A 22525-nucleotide genomic window follows, 5' to 3' on the forward strand; every position below is an offset into this window, starting at 1 on the left:
GATTTTGTTTGGGCATGTTTTGCTGTTGTTTGCCTGTTTGCTTGCTTCATAAAGAGAGAAAATAAAGAGTATGGATCTAAGAGCATGGAAAGGTCGGAAGGATCTGGGAGGAGTTGAAAGAGGAGAAGCCATGATTGGACTATACTGCATGAATAGGATTCTCTCTCTCTCTCTCTCTCTCTCTCTCTCTCTCTCTCTCTCTCTCTCTCTCTCTCTCCAAAAATAAATAAGCAAAAAATCACTTTGTGTAGTAGTTAAATTGATCTCTCTGGTGAAGTCCTATCTGCAGTTTAATCACAGTATTTATTGACGTTTCCATAAATGTATCTATCCTGAAGCATGGTTTATTTTCTGGACCGCAGCACTCTAATTTCAAGCACTTCAGAGGATACCCATCATTTTCATACAGTTCCTTAATTTCATAGGAGGTCTTCCTTTCTCTTCAATGAGACAAATGAACCATTTTCCATCCTTTAAGCTCACAGTACATACTGTAGGGGAAGTCCTTAGTGCGAGAGAGAACCATTCATTAGACACTGAGCAAGACTGTACTAAGTACCTGGGGGGACATTAATGATCTAGATAAAGACCCTGAGATATAGCGTCATCTCAGGTGCTGTGCTTTGATTTGGTTTAGGTGTAAATCGTTGTTAGTCTTGCATTGCTGTTGGCACCCCACTCCATTTCCTAGCCCACCTCTTTCCCCCTTCTCTTCTGTCCCCTTTATGCTTTTCTATCCTTTCTGTTCACCATACTGAAACATGACATTAACAATCTCAAATAAACTAAGTCCCAAGAGTAACGCTAAACCTCTTTCTTGTTTCTCTTTCAGCTTCTACTACTCGTCCATTCCAAATGGGGAACCCAAACCCCTCTCTATAAGTGATAAAGAAGTCCTTTGGAAAGTTTTTCTTTTCTTTTTTTTTTAACTTCTCTGGCACCAACTTCTATTAATGGGAATCACATCTGCATGTTCTTCTGCACCAGTTTGCTGTATCAGAAGAGATAATGAATATGAAATATGCTAGCACCAAGAGTACTACACAAATCTTATCACCATCATGACATTTACATGCTTTTAAAGTAAAAAAAAAAAATTAAGAAATAAGCTGATGGTACCACCAAGACCAAAATAGCTCACTTGCTCTTGATAGATAACTGTGTCCAAATGTACGGTTGCAAAGTCAATCTCACTACTTAAGAATGTATGTGCTAGGGAGGTGGGAGTTGTGGGGGGTCATTAAAGATGAAAATAGAAGTAAATTCAGGGACGGGATTAGGATTCCCACACAGTCCCTTTGGGGGACATTATGACATTGACATAGATAGGGACAATAGGAATAATGTTAATAATGTATAGGCAGAATTTATTAGGCAATCTGCTATGTACCAGGTACTCTGTAAGTGCTTTCTGTGTATTAACTCTCTCTCCTCCAGACAGTACTATGAGATAGAAATTGTTCAGATGTTCACTTGACAGAGAGGAAAACTAAGACCACACACTTAGCTCAGCATCCAGAGCAGTGCTCTCAGCCACTGTGCATGCTGCCTTTCAGAACTACACTGTGCTTAAGCACCTGGGTCATAGTGCCTTGGAAGAGGCTCCTGGACCACTTACAAGTACTTTAGAGCAATGAGATAATAAGTGCCAAGTGTATGGTTAACGTGCCATAGATCTTAGTCCACAACACACTGCCTCAGTTTGCTTTTCTTTACTTCCCAAACAGTGGATTCTCTCTGCTCATTGTTCCAACGCAAAGCGGCTTTTGAAGGCCACATATTTAGAATAAGTCACCAAATGGAAGCTCACGCAGATGCTAGTGAACTGACTGAAATGGGTCATTCCGTTCATTACCTCAAGCCCTTCCTGGCTTTGCAGTGGAATGGGACAGAAAAAAAAAAGCCAAAAAAAAAAAAAAAAAAAAAAAAAAACCAGTGCATTCATTTTGCTATTCACTCAGTACAAAGATGGCCCTCTGTGTATAGAATTAATTGAATTTTTGTTCCCAAATCAATCCATACAGGGTAAAGCAGACACAGCCTAAGGTCTGTCTCTCTAAACAGATAAGGTGAACCAGGGAGCAAGGCAATTTTAGATAATTTTAATGTAGTTAGTCCAGTTGAATAATTTAAGCAGGAAAAAAATCCCTGGTTAGCGTTAATGAAGGCTTTTTTTTCTTTAAATGAAATAATTTGGGTGATTGTCTCAGATTTCTATTTCACTTCCTACATACTTACAAATCTTAAGTTTTCAATTGAGAGAAACTCTATACTTATGAGAACAATGGGCTTAGCTCTCAGTCAGATACAAGGAAGATTGTACAGCACCTTGTACATCACCGGACCAAACCCATTCTTAGTGAGGCTACTTCTCATGAGTCCTTTGCCAGGACTTCCTGTTCAGTGTTGCCTATGATTAAAAAAAAATGACCAATTATTTCACAATAGTGTGAGTTACTCATCATATGTTTCCCTAGAGTGTTTGCCACTTTTTGAAGAAAGAACATAACAGAAAATAATGAATCATGACCGGTGGCCATTTTAATTACCCACCCTAGGCCTGTATCTTAGAACAGGGCAACATCCCAGCTTTCCGGGATGGACAAATATTGGATCCTCCTTCCTCAACCTTCCAAGTGCTGCTACCACAATGTATATTCCAAAGTCCAGAAAAAATATCATCTTGATTGCTGTGTGAAAAGTAGACCATGAGGAAAAAAGACAAGAAATCTGAAGCCGTTGTTATCATCTTGTACATAGTGATTTCAGCTGAGCAGAGCTGGTGAGAGACAGTGACAGTGACAATGTTTATAATTAGCACTGGTCACCTCCTGGTATAACCTGTGGCAGAGCTTAGCAGGCTTTCTGATGCATTGGTTGTTAGGAGTGAGGAAGGAGAGACAGAAGAAGACTCTCTTAGCTTGATCAGCTGGTTTCAGATAGTAGATCTCATCTGAGAACTGGCAAGAACTTGGAGATAAAGGGAAGTCCCAAGAGTTTTACCTGCGACATTGAACTTGACCTGCCCCTGAGCACATCAATAGGTATGCTGAGCAGGAAGATAGATGACAGCCCAGAGAAGAGGCTAGAGAGGGTAGCGTCAAATGCTTCAGTTCTTACATGGAATTCATTAGGTTATGAGCAGGAAATAAGATGGATGGGCCATTACAGCATTACAGAAGAAGAAGAAGACACAGCCAAGAGACCAAGAAGGAGTAACAGCATTTAAAAAGATGTACAAAAGAGAAAAATATAGTTCATGGATGATCATGAATAATTAAACAGAAATGAGTGTTAGGAAAGAGGTAGCTTACTTCCCTCACAATGAGGGAAAATAGGATTTAAAGTTGACCATGATTCCTTTGTTCAGTCCTTAAGTTAATGAAGACCAAGGTTGTTAGTGTTCTATGGCAGTGAAAATATAGGGAAATAGTCTCAGGCAGAAAGGTAAGGAGATGCACAATAAAATACATTGCCTTTGGGAGGTGGCTTGGTAGTATCTAAGTCACAAATGTAAATATACCCTTTGACCAAGAAATACTACTTGTAGAGGCAGATACACTAAATAGAAATACTACTTGTGGAAGTATTGTAGAAAGATGCACAATTTTAAGTGACTAGGCCATGCATTGCAGAATTACAATTGATAGCAATAAGTTGTAAATAACATGAATATCTTCAAGAACTGATTAAATAAATTGTGACTCATCGCGAACATGAAATCTGTTTAATTATTGACAACAATGCAGTACTCCATAGGAATCATATAAAAGGCTCCAGAAGATATTTGGATGAATGAAAGAAGCCAACTTTATATTAGCATCTTAGAGTGTCTACCTATCTCTTATATAAGAAAAAAAAGCAAATGGTACATGTATGCTTGTATATACCTAAAATATTTGGGAAAAGATGTCTGATGTCCTATTTCTCCTGAATACTCTAAAAATATCTCTAGGAGCATAACATGGTTACTGCTGGGCCTGGAACCTCTGTAGGGGAAATGTTCATTGAATGCTCTTCTGTCTCATTACTGCTCTGGGGCATTTGTATGTATTATCTATTCAAAAGTAGTTTCTTAAAAGAAATAAACCAGTGCTGCCAACAGGTCAAAGAAGTAAGTGCCAGCAATCAACCATCTATAAAAGAAAATGGCAGTGAGGTCAGATCATCTTCAGAATGGATTCCCTGGAGTCATCGGGTAAAAAACAAAGAACATGTTATGTTGATTAAAAAGTGCAGAGTTTTAGTCTTCCTGAGATTAATGAACGTCCTTTCATTGATAAGCAATAATCCCATTTAGATATTATTGGTTTTATCTATTACCTTACCAATGCGCACATGCACACACACACACACACACACACTTTAAACCCTGTTTTATTTATCTTTGCTTTAACCGCAGCACAATAATGTAGAACTATATGATGTTTTAATGGAAAATCACAGCACTCTCATTTCCCGGTGATAACTGTGATTAACAAGGATTAACTAGTGTTAATTAGCAATAGTGTAGAGGACTGGGACATAGTCCAGCTTGTAGCATGGAATGTTTGCCTAGCATGCAGAAGGCCCAGGTTTGCTCTTCCTTAGAGCATAAACTGGATGTGGCATACGTATCTGTAATTCTAACAGGAGGATTAGAAGTTTAAGGTCGTCTACAGTTGCTCAGGAGTTTGACCAGCCTGAGATACACAAAACAAACAACACTGCCATGAGGGGGGAGCAAAAACCCGCATACAATTTTTAATTTTTCTGATATTTCTCTTTTTAATTCTATTTAATGATATATTTTAATTCTGAAGTTACAATGACACTTCCTTTTCCTCCCCTCAACTCCACTCATGCATACCCCCCTTTGTTCTCTCTAATTTATGGCCTTTAAAAAATTGTTGTTATTTACATACACACATATAGACACAGGCACACACATACACACAAACATACACACACACACACTACTCCTAAATACATAAATACAACCTGTTCAAACTGTATAATAATACCTGTATATATGCATATATATATATACATACATATGTTCTCAAAGTTAATTATTTGATATTAGATAAATTTGGGGGGATCTTTGATGAAGACCATTTCTCTATTATAATCAACAATGCAATTAATATTCTTTAATGCATTTACAAATTGACCTCTCCTGATGAGTCTCAATCCAAAACTGAAATACTGGAATGCAGTTCCACCCAACTAACCCTAAAACACACATTATCCGCGTTTATGTTTGACTTCCAATGGTAAGCTCACAAGGTTATTTTATATAGCATGAAAATCGCCCAAATAAATGTGCAGACAAGGACAATAAGCTTGGAGATCAGTTAAATGTTACATTGCTGAGTCGGGCACAGATTGTAGCAGCAAAGTCTTATCTCATTGAAAGTTAGTGAAACTGTCTGCATCTTTGTAGATATGAAATAAGACTTACAAACTCTCCGTGCTACTCACTCTTTGGCCAAGATCATTAAGAACCACCGGATTTAGCTCTGAATACTTAGTGGTGAACAACATGGTCCCACTTGAAAGAGAAATTTTAAAGATGTTATAAATATTCCTTCTAATCAAATTAATCTTTGTTTGCATAAGCATACCCGTCTCTGGGGCAAACCAAAGAGCAGACTTTGTACATAAATCATGCAGCACACCTCTGTCTGCGATGTGAATTTTTAGTCTGTTGAAATGCACTGTGCATCAGGAATAAAGATACGTCTTTGGGGGCTGAGTTGCTAAGACAAAAGTCCATGCAGGCATGGAGACCTGAATCACCAGCAACCACATAAAAAGCCTGCTGTGGTGGGATATAAACACTGCTAATTCCAGCACTGGCAGGCAGAGAGAGGAGAATCCCAGTGGCTTGTTCTGAGTTCCAGGTTCAATGAGGGAATCTATCTTAAAAGAGTAAATAATAACTAACAATAATAAATTAATTAATGTACACATTGATATAAGAAAACATCTGACACCAGCCTCTTCTTCATGTATATACATTGGCACATGCATGAATAGATAGATGATAGATAGATAGATAGATGATAGATAGATAGATAGATAGATAAATAGATAGATAGATAGATAGATAGAAAGATACATAGATAGATAGATAGATAGATAGATAGATAGATAGATAGATAGGATAGATATAAAACATCTCTTTGCAATATATAGAAACCACTACAGAAAAATACAACCAATAAAACTGCAAAGATGTGGAGCACAGTTCCAGTATATATAAACACCAGATCACCTAAGGCTCAGGGAGCATTGTGAAAAGGGAGACAAAAAGACAGTAAAAAGCCAGAGGTTCAGGGGATTTGTTGTGAGATTGTATCTTCTAGTAATGTCAGAAGCTAAACCCAGAGAGTCTCACCAACATGACTTCCCAACGTGAGCTGAACAGGGCTGATACCAATGGACAGCCAAAGTAGACCAGGAAAGGCTCATGAAGCTTCAACTCTACACATAGAACTATAGGCAACTGAGGAAAGCTGGAAGCAGGAGAAGTGGCTTTCCCCAGGAAGAAGCATACTAACTGGGGGTCCAGATCAATAGTCAGCCCTGAAAACATATATACGCATAATATTATATAGAAAAACAGATTATATTTATGAATATAATGTATTTACAGATAAACATAGGCATGAAGAAATAGTGAATAAAGTGCCATGAATTTGAAGTAGAGTGGAGAGGGATATACAGGAGGGTTAAGAGGGATGAAAAGGAAGGGGAAATGTTGTAATTATATTATAAAATCAAAAAATTACAAAATATCATAAATTTACCTATATATACAAAATATCATAAAATTACAAGGTTCCTGTAAGGCAAAGGACACTGTCAATAGGACAAAATGGTAACTAACAAATTGGGAAAAGATCTTTACCATCTGACAGAGGGTAATATACAATATATACAAAGAACTCAAGAAGTTAGACTCCAGAGAATAAAATAGCCCTATTAAAAATGGCATACAGAGGTAAACAAAGAATTCTCAACTGAGGAATACCGAATGGCTGGAAGCACCTAAAGAAATGTTCAACATCCTTAGTCATCAGGGAAATGCAAATCAAAACAACCCTGAGATTCCACCTCACACCAGTCAGAATGGCTAGGATCAAAAACTCAGGTGACAGCAGGAGCTGGTGAGGATGTGGAGAAAGAAGAACACTCTTCCGGGCGGCGGCGGCGGCGGCGGTAGCAGTGGCTGCTCCAGCTGAAGGGCCATCAGCGGTGGAACCAAGGCGACACAGGGTCCAGTTAGGCCCTGCGCCCACGACCACTGACCTTCGCTGGCCAGCCGGGCGGCAAGCAACTGCGGTTCTGCGGAGCCTTTCGCTGCATGGAAGCCACTTCAGAACTCGGCTTCCCGCCAGTCAGGAGAGACTCACCTCCATCTTGATCCCGGGCTCCAGAGATCGGTCAGACTGAGGTACACAAACATAATCCTAGGCCCAACACCGCAGGGGTCTGAGCCAGACGGGCGTTGGCCTGCACCCAGGCCCTGGGTTGTTCGAGTGGCCATCGGGGCGCCAACCCAGCCAGGAGGTTTTTTTTGCCCCGGCCGGCGCACGCGCCGCCATTTTGCCTACAGGAGCCAGAGTGCTCGGGAGGGCAGAGACTGCTAACAAGCGTAGCCTGAGGCTAACAAAACGGGGGTCTAGGCCCCAAAAGGCACAGGACTGACCCCAAGAACTGGGCAGCTTGGTGGGCCATCTGTGTGTCAACCCGCCCAGGAGGTTATTAGCACAACAGACTCTCCCGGTGCTTTCGGGGAGCGCGGACGCGCACGCCCGCCATCCGGGTCACCTGGCGGACCCAAATAACAGACATAGCCCTAGGGGAACTTTGCTCGGACCTTGGCCTCCCAGGCGTTTGCCTGGACTCAGGGCCCGGGCAACAAGGCTAACCTAGTGTGCGCCAGCCCAGTTGGGGTGAGCGGAGCACAGGGGAGGTCACAGCAACATTCACCTTCGGAGCTCCCTGGGGGTGCACACGGGTTCCACCTGGTCCACAGACACAATCTGGGGCAAGGCCTCAGGCAGAAGCCCCCAGCTCAACTCTCTCCGCTTCAGATCAGCCTGGGTGGCCGCCACATCTCCAGGTCCCTCAAGAGGCTAGTGGGGGCTTCCGGGCGGCCAGCTGGGAGAAGTCGGTGTGCTCCAATAAATCCTGCGGGCCCCAGCGGGAGCCTTCAGGTGCCTGCTTCGGGATCTGAACAGCCTGGACAACAGCACCCTGTCTACAGGCAGTGCAGAGTGTAAGCTGTGCACCAGAGGCCAACGGGGAAGGGGCAGCTTGCACTGGTGAGTCCAGCACTGACAAGACCAAGTAACACCAGTGAGAGCTAGATGGCAAAAGGCAAACGCAGGAACGTCACTAACAGAAATCAAGGCAATATGGCAACATCTGAACCAAATTCTCCTCTACCAGCAAGTCCTGGATACCCCATCACACCAGTAAAACAAGATTTGGATTTAAAATCACTGGTCATGATGCTGGTACAGGAACACATGAAGGACATTCAGGAGAAAATGGATCAAAAGTTAGAAGCCCTTGCAAGGGAAACACAAAAATCATTGAAAGAAATCCAGGAGAATACAAAAGCCAACAAGGAGGAAATGCAAAAAATACTTAAAGAAATACAGGAGAACTTTGGTCAACAGGCTGAGGTCATGAAAGACGAAACACAAAAATCTCTTAAAGAAATACAGGAAAGCACAAACAAGCAAGTGAAGGAGCTAAGCAAAACCATCCAGGATCTAAAAACAGAAGTAGAAACAACTAAGAAAACTCAAAAGGAGACAACTTTGGAGATAGAAAGCCTTGGGAAGAAATCAGGGGACAGAGATGCAAATATCAACAACAGAATACAAGAAATAGAAGAAAGAATCTCAGATGCTGAAGATTCCTTAGAAACCATGGACTCAACAGTTAAAGAAAATGCAAAATGCAAAAAGCTTGTAACCCAAAATATCCAGGAAATCCAGGACACAATGAGAAGACCAAACCTAAGGATTATAGGCATAGATGAGAGTGAAGATTTACAACTTAAAGGGCCAGCAAATATCTTCAATAAAATTATAGAAGAAAACTTCCCTAACCTAAAGAGAGAGATGCCCATGAATATACAAGAAGCCTACAGAACTCCAAACAGACTGGACCAGAACAGAAATACTTCCCGTCACATAATAATCAAAACACCAAATGTTCTAAACAAAGAAAGAATATTAAAGGCAGTAAGAGAAAAAGGCCAAGTAACATATAAAGGAAGACCTATCAGAATCACAGCAGACTTTTCACCTGAGACTATGAAGGCTAGAAGGTCCTGGGCAGATCTCATGCAGACTCTAAGAGAACACAAATGCCAACCAAAACTACTATATCCAGCAAAACTCTCAATCACCATAGATGGAGAAACTAAGATATTTCACGACAAAACCAAGTTCACCCAATATCTATCCACAAACCCAGCCCTAAAAAGGATAATAGGAGGACAACACCAATACAAGGAGGGAAACTTCACCCTGAAAAAAGCAAGATAGTAACCTTTCATCAAACCCAAAAGAAGTTAACCAATCAAATTTAAAAAATAACGTCAAAAATGATAGGAAGTAACAATCACTATTCCTTAATATCTCTTAACATCAATGGACTCAATGCCCCAATAAAAAGACACAGACTAACTGACTGGATACGTAAACAGGACCCTACATTTTGCTGCTTACAGGAAACACACCTCAGGGTCAAAGACAAACACTCCCTTAGAGTAAAAGGCTGGAAGACAATTTTACAAGCAAATGGTCTCAGGAAACAAGCTGGAGTAACCATTTTAATATCAGATAAAATTGACTTTCAACCCAAAGTCATCAAAAGAGACTCTGAGGGACACTTCTTGCTGGTCAAAGGAAAAATACAACAAGAAGAACTCTCAATCCTGAACATCTATGCTCCAAATGCAAGGGCACCCTCTTTCATAAAAGAAACTTTATTAAAACTCAAAGCACACATTGCACCTAACACAATAATTGTGGGTGACTTCAACACTGCACTTTCCTCAATGGACCGATCAGGAAAACAGAAACTAAACAAGGACACAATGAAACTAATTGAAGCTTTGGACCAATTAGATTTAACAGATATATATAGAACATTCTATCCTAAAACAAAAGAATATACCTTTTTTTCAGCACCTCATGGTACCTTCTCCAAAATCGACCATATAATTGGTCACAAGACAGACCTCAACAAATATAAGAAGATAGAACTAATCCCATGCCTCCTATCTGATCACTATGGAATAAAAGTGGTCTTCAATAGCAACAGAAACAACAGAAAACCCACATACACGTGGAAATTGAACAACACTCTACTCAATGACACCTTGGTCAAGGAAGAAATAAAGAAAGAAATTAAAGACTTTTTAGAACACAATGAAAATGAAAACACAACATACCCAAATCTATGGGACACAATGAAAGCAGTGCTAAGAGGAAAACTCATAGCCCTGAGTGCCTCCAAAAAGAAAATGGAGAGAGCATACATTACCAACTTAATGACACACCTGAAAGCCCTAGAACAAAAAGAAGCTATTTCACCCAGGAGGAGTAGAAGGCAGGAAATCATCAAACTCAGGGCCGAAATCAATCAAGTAGAAACAAAGAGAACCATACAAAAAATCAACAAAACCAGGAGCTGGTTCTTTGAGAAAATCAACAAGATAGATAAACCCTTAGCCAGACTGACCAAAGGGCACAGAGAAAGTATCCAAATTAACAAACTTAGAAATGAAAAGGGAGACATAACAACGGAAACTGAGGAAATCCAAAAAATCATCAGATCCTACTACAAGAGTCTGTACTCAACACAACTGGAGAATCTGGAGGAAATGGACAATTTCCTTGACAGATACCAAATACCAAAATTAAATCAGGACCAACTAGACCATCTAAACAGTCCCATAAAGCCTAAAGAAATAGAAGGAGTCATAGAAAGTCTTCCAACCAAAAAAAGCACAGGACCAGAAGGTTTCAGTGCAGAATTCTACCAGACCTTCAAAGAAGAGTTAACACCAATACTCTTCAAACTATTCCACAAAATAGAAACAGAAGGAACACTACCCAATTCCTTCTACGAAGCCACAATTACGCTGATACCAAAGCCACACAAAGATCCAACAAAGAAAGAGAACTTCAGACCAATTTCCCTTATGAACATCGATGCAAAAATACTCAATAAAATTCTTGCCAACCGAATCCAAGAACACATCAAAACGATCATCCACCATGATCAAGTAGGCTTTATCCCGGGAATGCAGGGTTGGTTCAATATACGGAAATCCATCAATACAATCCACTACATAAACAAACTCAAAGAACAAAACCACATGGTCATTTCATTGGATGCTGAAAAAGCATTTGACAAAATTCAGCATCCTTTCATGCTTAAAGTCTTGGAGAGAACAGGAATTCAAGGCCCATACCTAAACATAGTAAAAGCAATATACAGCAAACCGGTAGCCAGCATCAAACTAAACGGAGAGAAACTTGAAGCAATCCCACTGAAATCAGGGACCAGACAAGGCTGCCCCCTTTCTCCTGATCTTTTCAATATTGTACTTGAGGTACTAGCTCGGGCAATTCGACAACATAAGGAGGTCAAAGGGATACAAATTGGAAAGGAGAAAGTCAAACTATCATTATTTGCAGACGACATGATCGTCTACCTAAGTGACCCAAAGAACTCCACTAGAGAGCTCCTACAGCTGATAAACAACTTCAGCAAAGTGGCAGGTTACAAAATCAACTCAAGCAAATCAGTGGCCTTCCTATACTCAAAGGATAAGCAGGCTGAGAAAGAAATTAGGGAAATGACCCCCTTCACAATAGCCACAAACAGTATAAAGTATCTTGGGGTGACTCTTACCAAACATGCGAAAGATCTGTATGACAAGAACTTCAAGACTCTGAAGAAGGAAATGGAAGAAGACCTCAAAAAATGGGAAAACCTCCCATGCTCATGGATCGGTAGAATCAATATAGTTAAAATGGCCATTTTGCCTAAAGCACTATACAGATTCAATGCAATACCCATCAAAATCCCAACTCAATTCTTCACAGAGTTAGAAAGAGCAATTATCAAATTCATCTGGAACAACAAAAAACCCAGGATAGCTAAAACTATTCTCAGCAACAAAAGAAAATCTGGGGGAATCAGTATCCCTGACCTCAAGCAATACTACAGAGCAATAGTGTTAAAAACTGCATGGTATTGGTACAGTGACAGGCAGGAGGATCAATGGAACAGGATTGAAGATCCAGAAATGAACCCACACACCTATGGCCACTTGATCCTCGACAAAGAGGCTGAAAACATCCAATGGAAAAAAGATAGCCTTTTCAACAAATGGTGCTGGTTCAACTGGAGGTCAGCATGCAGAAGAATGCGAATTGATCCATCCTTGTCTCCTTGTACTAAGCTCAAATCCAAATGGATCAAGGACCTCCACATAAAGCCAGACACTCTGAAGCTAATAGAAAAGAAACTGGGGAAGACCCTTGAGGACATCGGTACAGGGAGAAAGTTTCTGAACAGAACACCAATAGCGTATGCTCTAAGAGCAAGAATTGACAAATGGGACCTCATAAGGTTACAGAGTTTCTGTAAGGCAAAGGACACCATCAAGAGGACAGATCGGCAACCAACAAATTGGGAAAAGATCTTCACCAATCCTACATCAGATAGAGGGCTAATATCCAATATATATAAAGAACTCAAGAAGTTAGACTCCAGAAAACCGAACAACCCTATTAAAAAATGGGGTACAGAGTTAAACAAAGAATTCTCACCTGAAGAACTTCGGATGGCGGAGAAGCATCTTAAAAAATGCTCAACTTCATTAGTCATTAGGGAAATGCAAATCAAAACAACCCTAAGATTTCATCTTACACCAGTCAGAATGGCTAAGATTAAAAATTCAGGAGACAGCAGGTGTTGGAGAGGGTGCGGAGAAAGAGGAACACTCCTCCACTGCTGGTGGGGTTGCAAATTGGTACAACCACTCTGGAAAGCAGTCTGGCGGTTCCTCCGAAAACTGGGCACCTCACTTCCAGAAGATCCTGCTATACCTCTCCTGGGCATATACCCAGAGGATTCCCCACCATGTAATAAGGATACATGCTCTACTATGTTCATAGCAGCCCTATTTATAATTGCCAGATGCTGGAAAGAACCCAGGTATCCCTCAACAGAAGAGTGGATACAAAAAATGTGGTATATCTACACAATGGAGTACTATTCAGCCATTAGAAACAATGAATTCATGAAATTCTTAGGCAAATGGATGGAGCTAGAGAACATCATACTAAGTGAGGTAACCCAGATTCAAAAGGTGAATCATGGTATGCACTCACTAATAAGTGGTTATTAACCTAGAAAACTGGAATACCCAAAACATAATCCACACATCAAATGAGATACAAGAAGAAAGCAGGAGTGGTCCCTGGTTCTGGAAAGACTCAGTGAAACAGTATTTGGCAAAACCAGAACGGGGAACTGGGAAGGGGTGGGAGGGAGGACAGGGGAAGAGAAGGGGGCTTACGGGACTTTCGGGGAGTGGGGGGGGGGGCTAGAAAAGGGGAAATCATTTGAAATGTAAATAAATTATATCGAATAAAAAAAAATTTAAAAAAGAAAAAAAAAAAGAAGAACACTCCTCCACTGCTGGTGGGGTTGCAAATTGGTACAACCACTCTGGAAATCAGTCTGGCGGTTCCTCCAAAAACTGGGCACCTCACTTCCAGAAGATCCTGCTATACCACTCCTGGGCATATACCCAGAGGATTCCCCACCATGTAATAAGGATACATGCTCTACTATGTTCATAGCAGCCCTATTTATAATTGCCAGATGCTGGAAAGAACCCAGATGTCCCTCAACAGAGGAACGGATACAGAAAATGTGGTATATTTATACAATGGAATACTACTCAGCTATTAAAAACAATGAGTTCATGAAATTTTTAGGCAAATGGATGGAACTAGAAAATATCATCCTGAGTGAGGTAACCCAATCACAAAAGAACACACATGCTATGCACTTACTGATAAGTGGATATTAACCCAGAAGCTTGGAATACCCAAGATATAATTCACAGACCAAACGAAGCTCAAGAAGAAGGAAGACGAAAATGTGAATACTTTGGTCTTTCTTAGAAGGGGGAACAAAACACCCATGCGAGGAGATACAGAGACAAAGTATGGAGCAGAGATTGAAGAAAAGACCATCCAGAGACTGCCACCTGGGAATCCATCCCATATACAGTCACAAAATCCAGACACTATTGTGAATGTCAACAAGTGCTTGCTGACAGGAGCCTGATATAACTGTCTCCCAAGAGACTTTGCCAGTACCTGACAAATACTGAGGTGGGTGCTTTCAGCCAACCATTGGACTGAACACAAGGTCCCCAATGGAGGAGCTAGAGAAAGGACCAAAGGAACTGAAGGAGTTTGCAGCCCTATAGGAAGAACAACAATATGAACCAACCAGTACCCGCAGAGCTCCCAGGGACTAAACCACCAACCAAAGAGTACACATGGAGGGACCTGTGGCTCCAGCTGCATATGTAGCAGAGGGTGGCCTTGATAGACATCAAAGGGGAGAGCCCTTTGCTTGATGCCCCAATATAGGGGAATGCCAGGACAGGGAAGTGAGAGTTGGTAAGTTGGTGAGCAGGGCGGGGGGAATGGGATAGGAGGTTTTCAGAGAGGAAACCAGGAAGGGGGTAAAATTTGAAACGTAAATAAAGAAAATATCTAATAAAAATTTTTAAAAAATTGATTTTCTCTTCATTGCCTAATTCTAATGTCTATATTTGCAACTAAACCTCTGGGAAAATAGCAAAATTTGGTCGTATGAAAAGAAGTGTTTTTGTCTTATTGGTTGAGGTGGTGTTCTTAGATGCCATTATAAAGTGATTCAGACTGAGTGGCTTATATAATGGACATATGTTCTTACAGCTCTGGAGGCTTGAAACCTGAGAACAAGTAACAGTGTGACATGTTTTGAGTTGTTTCCCTAGCTTGACACAGCAATCTTGTCTCCATGCCTGCATATGGTAGGCAGAAGGCAAATTCTCCAGTGAGTTTCTGTATAATCCTATCATGAGGATTACCTTATCTAACTGTAATTATTTCCAGTAGAGCTGGTTCCAGATATGATGATGAAGACTAAAAGTTCAATCTACAAGTTTTGGGAAGACACAGACCTTTTCTGCACAATGCCAGTCCTTTCCGGTAACTATAATGACTGTAGGAAAAATGGAGGAAACAATAAACATTCTGGATTAGAAGCCAGGGAAAGTGAGATGTGTCACAAAGTCCCAAGTGTCCTTGAGCTAGACAACCAATCCCTTTCAGTTTGGTCCACCTGTTAGAGTATAACAGAATCCAGATTCATCACAAGAGCTGACATTTCATTTATTCAACGTGAAAGAAATGCTATAGAACTTAATTTTTCTAACACCAACTAAAACTAATTTCTATCCAGCTGTGAAAAGATAATTGAATTATAACCTTATTTCTCTTTCAAAAATTATCTCTCTCAAACAAAAATCCAGTTTTAAGCCTAAAAATAAATTACAATATCTACAGGAAATGTACTTTCAATGATGCAAAGCCATGTATAATGTATATCACATGACTTATAAAGAACAGAGAGACACTGGGGGACAATACACCAGAGAAAACATTTAAATGATGTCAGATTTCTTATTAATTTCTTTTCACTACCTCATTGTCATCTCTGAGTTTATTCCTATATATGAGGAGAATATTATGGCCAGAACCAATATTATTAGTAATTTTCCTGCTTTCATAGTGTACAAAATAATTGTCTAACTCATTTTGTGAAGATGATTTGTGGGTTACATGACAGTCACTTTTAAGTTCTATGAAATCTACATGAATATTTGGAGATTTTGTTTAGTTTAAAAGACATCCTTTAAACTTCAAGAATAAAAATAAACTCCAAGTTTAGCCAGTAGTGTTTAGGAAGTATTTATTAAATCAAGTAAAGCAATGCTTGTTAAGAGTAAGTATAGAAGTTGTTTTATAGTAACAACTGGAAGCCACAAAACGATTTCTGTACAACAGGGAGTATATTTCTCAGGTAGAATCAAACCAGTAGCTGCTTTCTTATATCAAAAAGTCATTGCAGTACATGTAATTATTTCAAACTATTTCGGTTAGATCAGATCAAAAAGTCCTTAGAGAAACTAGCATAATAAATCTGTGCTAGCACGTTTGCCTAGCGTGTAAGGCTCTGGGTTCCATCTTTACTACTGGCAGAGGTATAGGGCTCTCAGAGAAACCAAGTTTCAGCAACTGCAGCAGAGAACAAACCTACTCCATATACCAACAACTCCCAGAGAGCCTGAGGACAAGACTCTGCAAAATATAAAAGAGACATAGGCTTCTTTATATTAAATACAACTGAAGATCTGAGAAAATAAAGACTATGTAATTGTAAGGACAGCAACTAAATGTCCTCTTCCAATGGTAACCCTGACTCTGAAGCATTGCACATCCATTTTCAAGAAAGCAGACAGCACTAAGCCCGAAGTATTTCCCTGGTTCACACACACACAGGTTTCATGGATTCTCTACTGTGAAGGGAGAAATTCCACTGTTGTAATATAGCCTGATAGTCACTGTTTATTTTTGGACACAAATTCATGTTTAAGATTAGGTATCACAGTACTTAATTTCTGCCATATGCTTTCACTTATTCCCTTGTGTAAATATACCACAGTTTCTGTAGCCATTCCTTCATTGAGGGACATCTGGGTCTTTCCAGCTTCTGGCTATTATAAATAAGGCTGTTATGAACATAGTGGAGCATGTGTCCTTATTACATGTGGGGGAATCCTCTGTGTATATGCCCAGGAGTGGTATAGCAGGGTCCTCCAGAAGTGTCATGCCCAGTTTTCTGAGGAACCGCCAGACTGATTTCCAGAATGGTTGTACCAGTTTGCAATCCCACCAGCAGTGGAGGAGTGTTCCTCTTTCTCCACATCCTCACCAGCACCTGCTGTCTCCTGAATTTTTAATCTTAGCCATTCTGACTGGTGTGAGGTGAAATCTCAGGGTTGTTTTTATTTGCATTTCCCTAATGACTAATGAAGTTGAACATTTCTTTAGGTGCTTCTCAGCCATTCGAAGTTCTTCAGGTGAAAATTCTTTGTTTAGCTCTGTACCCCAATTACATAGTTTTTTCAGACTGGTAAAAAAATACTGTTGGGAATAAGTAAATCCCAAGACTCCAACACTCAACAGTCAAGATTTAATACACAAAGTAAATGAACTGAAAAAGTAATACTCTGAGAAGAGGCTGTTCCGATTCATTTTACTCCTACCAGGGTGTGTGCATTTATATCAGCATTTACCTAGAAGCTAAGGTGGAAATTACGAAGACATCGATAGCATTGTCCCGATTTCAAGCATCTTGTTCCATAGTTGAAGTGGTAACACTGAAACACATATACTTACAAATAAAGCCAAAAAAATCTATATTGCAGGGTTGTGCTAAGCAGGATATAAAGCTGTACAAGACAGGCATGGTCCTTGACCTCAAAATGACAAAAGTCTCATACATAGAATAAACTTAACAAGTAGGGCATAGGAGACATCTTAGTCACTAAAATGCTTGTCACACAAGTTGGAGGACCTGAGTACAGATACCCAGTACCTACATGGCAGTATTGTATGGCAGTGTGAACCTATAATCCCAGCACTGGAGTGGTGAAGATAGGAGAGAGACTGCGGTCTCGTAGACAGTCTAGCCAGCGAAGCAAAGCAAGCTTCAAGTTCAGTGAGAGACCCTATCTTAAAAAAAATATAGTGGAGAGTAATTGAGTGAAACATCTAACATGAACCTTTAACTTCCACATGCATAGTCATACATGCATGTGTATAACTTTACACAAACACACACACAAATGTATGCACACAAATAATAACAACAAAATAATAATTTCAAATGTATAAAATTTCACCCAATATGGTAATGACTACTCCAAGAGATTTATAACAAACTCATGATCACATTGAATTGTCATATTATCAGTATGTGACTGTGACAGGTATAATTGTTCTAATTTTTTTAATGAGGAGAGTAAGTTCCCCAAGTTTAAGCATGGGAGTTAGAGTCATAAATCTGGTACAAGTTGATCTGGCATTAGTGAGCCTTCACTCATTTCCGTGATATCTCCTTTCCATATTCAGGCCAACCATTGTGATATAGCATGTATCTCAAAAACGGATCACAGAACAACAGGTTCTAATAGAACTCATTTCAGTCACAGAATATGGAAAGGGTTTGGTAAAGATGTCCTTTGAAGCATAGTAAGAATTTTTTCATGAGATGTGGAAAGAGAGGAAATTAGGTCTTTCCTGCAGTTAAAAGGTACATAAATATGTTAGTTAGCTCTCAGTAGAGGTGATTAAGATATCAGAGACAACTTAAAAGGAGGAATTATTTTGAATCATGGTATCAGATGGTTTATTCTATTGTCTACCAGCTTCTATGATTTTGGGCCTAAGGTGAACAGAACATCATAGCCACAGTAACCATATAGAAGAAATTCAGTATTCTTGACTCTACAATGAACAGCATTTAGTCAATTGCTGAGATGCCTTCAAGACATCTTTTTATTATCCCAATGCAAATTTCTTGGTTTCTTCTTTTATTACTTCTATTATTTTTTGAAATTATAATATAATTTATCATTTTATCCTTTCCTTTCTTCCCTCCAAACTCTCTCATCCATCCCTCATTGTTTTCCATCAAATTCATGGCCTTTTCTTTCATTAATTGTCTCCATGTACATATATATATATATGCTTCTAAGTACAACCTGTTCAGTCTATATGATGTTACTTGTTTTCATGTTTTAAATATAAATGTTTATAATAAAATATATATGATGCATGTTTTCAGGGCTGACAATTTGGGATTGGATAAACAATTGGTGTGCTCTTTGCTAGAAAGACCATTTCTCTCACTCTCAGCATCTCTTAGTTACCTGTAGTTCTTGGTGCAGGGTTAAGGCCTCATGGGTTCTCTCAGCCCTGCCCTGTCAACTTTATCATGTCTATTATTGTCCTTGTTTGGCTGAGATTTAAGTACTCATGCTGCTGAGGCTTTATGGGGGTAGCTTCTGACATTACCATGAAGCATAGCCTCAAGCAAACCTCCAATTCCTCTATCTCTTTCAAATTCTCCATCCTCTCTTCCATAATGATCCTTGAGGCTAAGTGTAGGAGTTATATTGCAGATGTATCTATTAGTCTGGGTTCCACAATTCTGAATTGTGCCTTTCTGTAATGGTCTCTATTTCAAAGAGAAGTTTTCTTGATACAAACTAAGGACTACACTTATCTCTGGGCATAGAGATAAAATATTTATAATCTATTTAGGGTTTACCCTGGTTTAGTAAAGTAGAAATTATAAATTCTCCAAGATCTATGTCTTCTAGGTCCAGGTCCAAGCCCTAAGTAATGTCTCCAAGATCTAGGTCCAAAGCCCTAAGTAATTTGATAGGTTTCCAGAACCAGGGATTATTACCTTTTGTTGAAAGGGTCTTATGTCTAATTGTAAAGCTGTTGATTACTGCTAAGGTATGTGAGCCACTATATATCCTTAGGGTTATCATGCTATACTGGTCATTGTTGTGGTTCATAGACATTATAGCAAGGTAGAGGTTGGTTGCCTCTCTGCTTAAAAATCTTGTGTGGTGCTTTCTAGTTCTGTGAAATCTACTCCTTAAGTGGGAGGCATTAAAGTCAGTTTCAGCTCAGGGGCCTCTGGGCCTTGAGTCTTAAGTGTACAGTGTCTTCAACAATAAGAACTTACCTTTCATCTCCGAGTGTAATAGCAAACAATCTGTAATACGTTTGCCTACCATGACCAACAATTCAAAAGAGAGCTTCTCATTCCAAGTGTGTGTGTGTGTGTGGGGGGGGTGTTGTTAGATGATCTTTGGATCTTGAAGAGAGAATTTTGTATAAATTATATATGGATATTTCTATCAATGTACATGTATTAGGTTTTTGGTTTTAGGTAATTTAATAGTATGATTCCTTGTAACTTTTTCAAACCTCCTCACTGTTATTTCATCCTCCTCTCTCATTCTTCTGTATTTTATCCCCCTTCCCTAATGAGAGCCCCACTGTTTATTTCTCCAATCAGATCCTTCACACTCTGCTATTCCCTTCTCTGTGCTTCTGTACTGCCTCTTCCCTGGCAACAGCACCTTTTTCCTTTCCCAGGATTTGGATGTAGTCTAAGAAATTCGAGTTAGGAGAGTTTTAAATAGCATCAGTCTCTCCAGTAATCATACCTTCCTTAGCCCAACTATACAAGAACTTCTGTGACCAAACTACAAGTTTTTGTAGTCTTTCTGCTCTCCTTTCTGTTCCCAGTTCTCAATGTAAATCTGGCTAAACGCAGTGGGGAGTAACTATCTCACAGCGGACATGCTTGGCAGTCTTTTTACATTCCCTTTACCAGATTAATTAGTCTTTCCTCTTTAAACTCGGCCTCCTACACAATTTTAGAGTGCAGACAAAATATTGGTAAGTTCTTTGCCAAATGTAAATTAATGGTCTCTGGTATTATTCCCCATAAAATCTTTGTTCCCATCTATCTAACTTCTCCCATCCATTGTTATGATTAAGTACTTTACCAAACAACTTAAAGGATAAAGAGTTTATTTTAGTTTAGAGTTCAAGCAAAGTCCATCATGTTATGGAAATCAAGATAGCAGGAGCTTAAATGGCTGGTCATGCTGCATTCACAGTCAGAAGGAGGCAATAAAGATGTGAGTTCTCATAATCAACTTACTTTCTCCACTCTAATGCAGTCCAGCATCCCTGCTTAGGAAGTGGTGCCTCCTACAGTGGGCAAATCTTCCTATCTCAATTAGTGCTGTGGTGGTTTAATGAAGAATAACACTCCCGCCATATATTCATATATTTGAATGTGTGTCCCTAGTCAGTAGAACTGTTTGGGGAAGGATTAGGGGCTATGACCTTTTTGGAGCAAGTATGTCACTAGAGGGTTGGGCTTTGGAGGTTTCAGAAATCCACACCAGTCTTAGTCATTTCTTAGTCTCTTCCTCCAACTTACAGATAAGGTATAGTCTCTCAGCTACTGCTCTAGCAACATACCTGCTGTCTGCTGCCAGGTATTGTCCCCATGAAATGATGATCATGGACTTACCCTCTGAAACTATAAGAAAATCCCAGTTAAATGCTTTCATTTATGAGTTTACTTGGTCATGGTATCTCTTCATGACAATATAAAAGTAACTGTAATGATGATAGTGCCCCACAGATATGCTCAGTGGCCCATCTCCCAAGTAACTCTAGATTTTGTGACAATTGACAATTGTGTTGACAACTGTCAGCAATTAGAGTTGACAATTAACACTAACCCCATGAACATAGCCTTTCTAGTTATATTTCTATTGACATTCTTATGAAGTTCTACTCCAATTTCCCATTCCATTTATTACATTCTAGAGCTTCTTCAGTCCACATCTCTAAAATCTCCTGAATTCATTCTGTAGGCCAATAATTTAGGACCCATGGTCAGGTTTAGATACAGTTACAGTTGGTACCTACTTCATTGGTACCAACTGTGTAATTAGTTAGCTTTCAGTAGCTGTAATCAAAATATCTGAAGAAACAATTTAAAGGAAGAATTGTTTGGTATAGTGTTTACTTTTCTCATTTCTGTAAAAGATACCTGACAAGAATCTGCTTAAAGGAAAGGCTTATTTGGATTAAAGTTCTAAGGGCTAGGGGCTGTCATGGCAAGGAAAGTACAGGAATAGGAGGGGTGACTGCTTACATTACATCCACAGTCAGAGGACACTGCTACAGGCCTTACTTTTGCCTTTTTATTCAGTCCAGGACCTCAGCCTATGGAATGGTGGTACCCACTTTTACTCGTAGGACTCCCTACCTCAATTAACCTAACCTAAAAATCCCTCACAGATATGTTCAGGGGTTTGTTTTCATTGCGATTGAAAATCTCTTCAAGTTGGTGAGATTAACCATCACATTTGGGTTCACCAGCTTGGAGGTCTCAGTTTATAAAAGACTAATTCCATTACTTTGACACTGAGGAAAGGCTGAACAAGACAGTAGGTGTGAGTTGAAAAGTTGGTGGTTTACCTCATGGTAGACAGGAAGCAGATATGTGACCCTGGACAAGATATATACTTTGAGAATTTGCCTCCAGTGACCTGCTTTCCCTGAAATTTTCATAATATCCCTAAAAAGTGTCTCAAGCTGGGAACCAAGGCTTCAGTGCATGACCCTTTGCAGAACACTAAATGACCAAACTGTAACAATGAGCAAAGTCATGGAGGTAGAAAAGCATAGATTTTGTAAAGAAGCAATGATTGAGCTGGGAGAAGTCAGTGTGCTCTGGTGAACCCAGCAGGCCC

Source organism: Apodemus sylvaticus, chromosome 5 (assembly GCF_947179515.1).
Source record: "Apodemus sylvaticus chromosome 5, mApoSyl1.1, whole genome shotgun sequence".
Classification (NCBI taxonomy): domain Eukaryota; kingdom Metazoa; phylum Chordata; class Mammalia; order Rodentia; family Muridae; genus Apodemus; species Apodemus sylvaticus.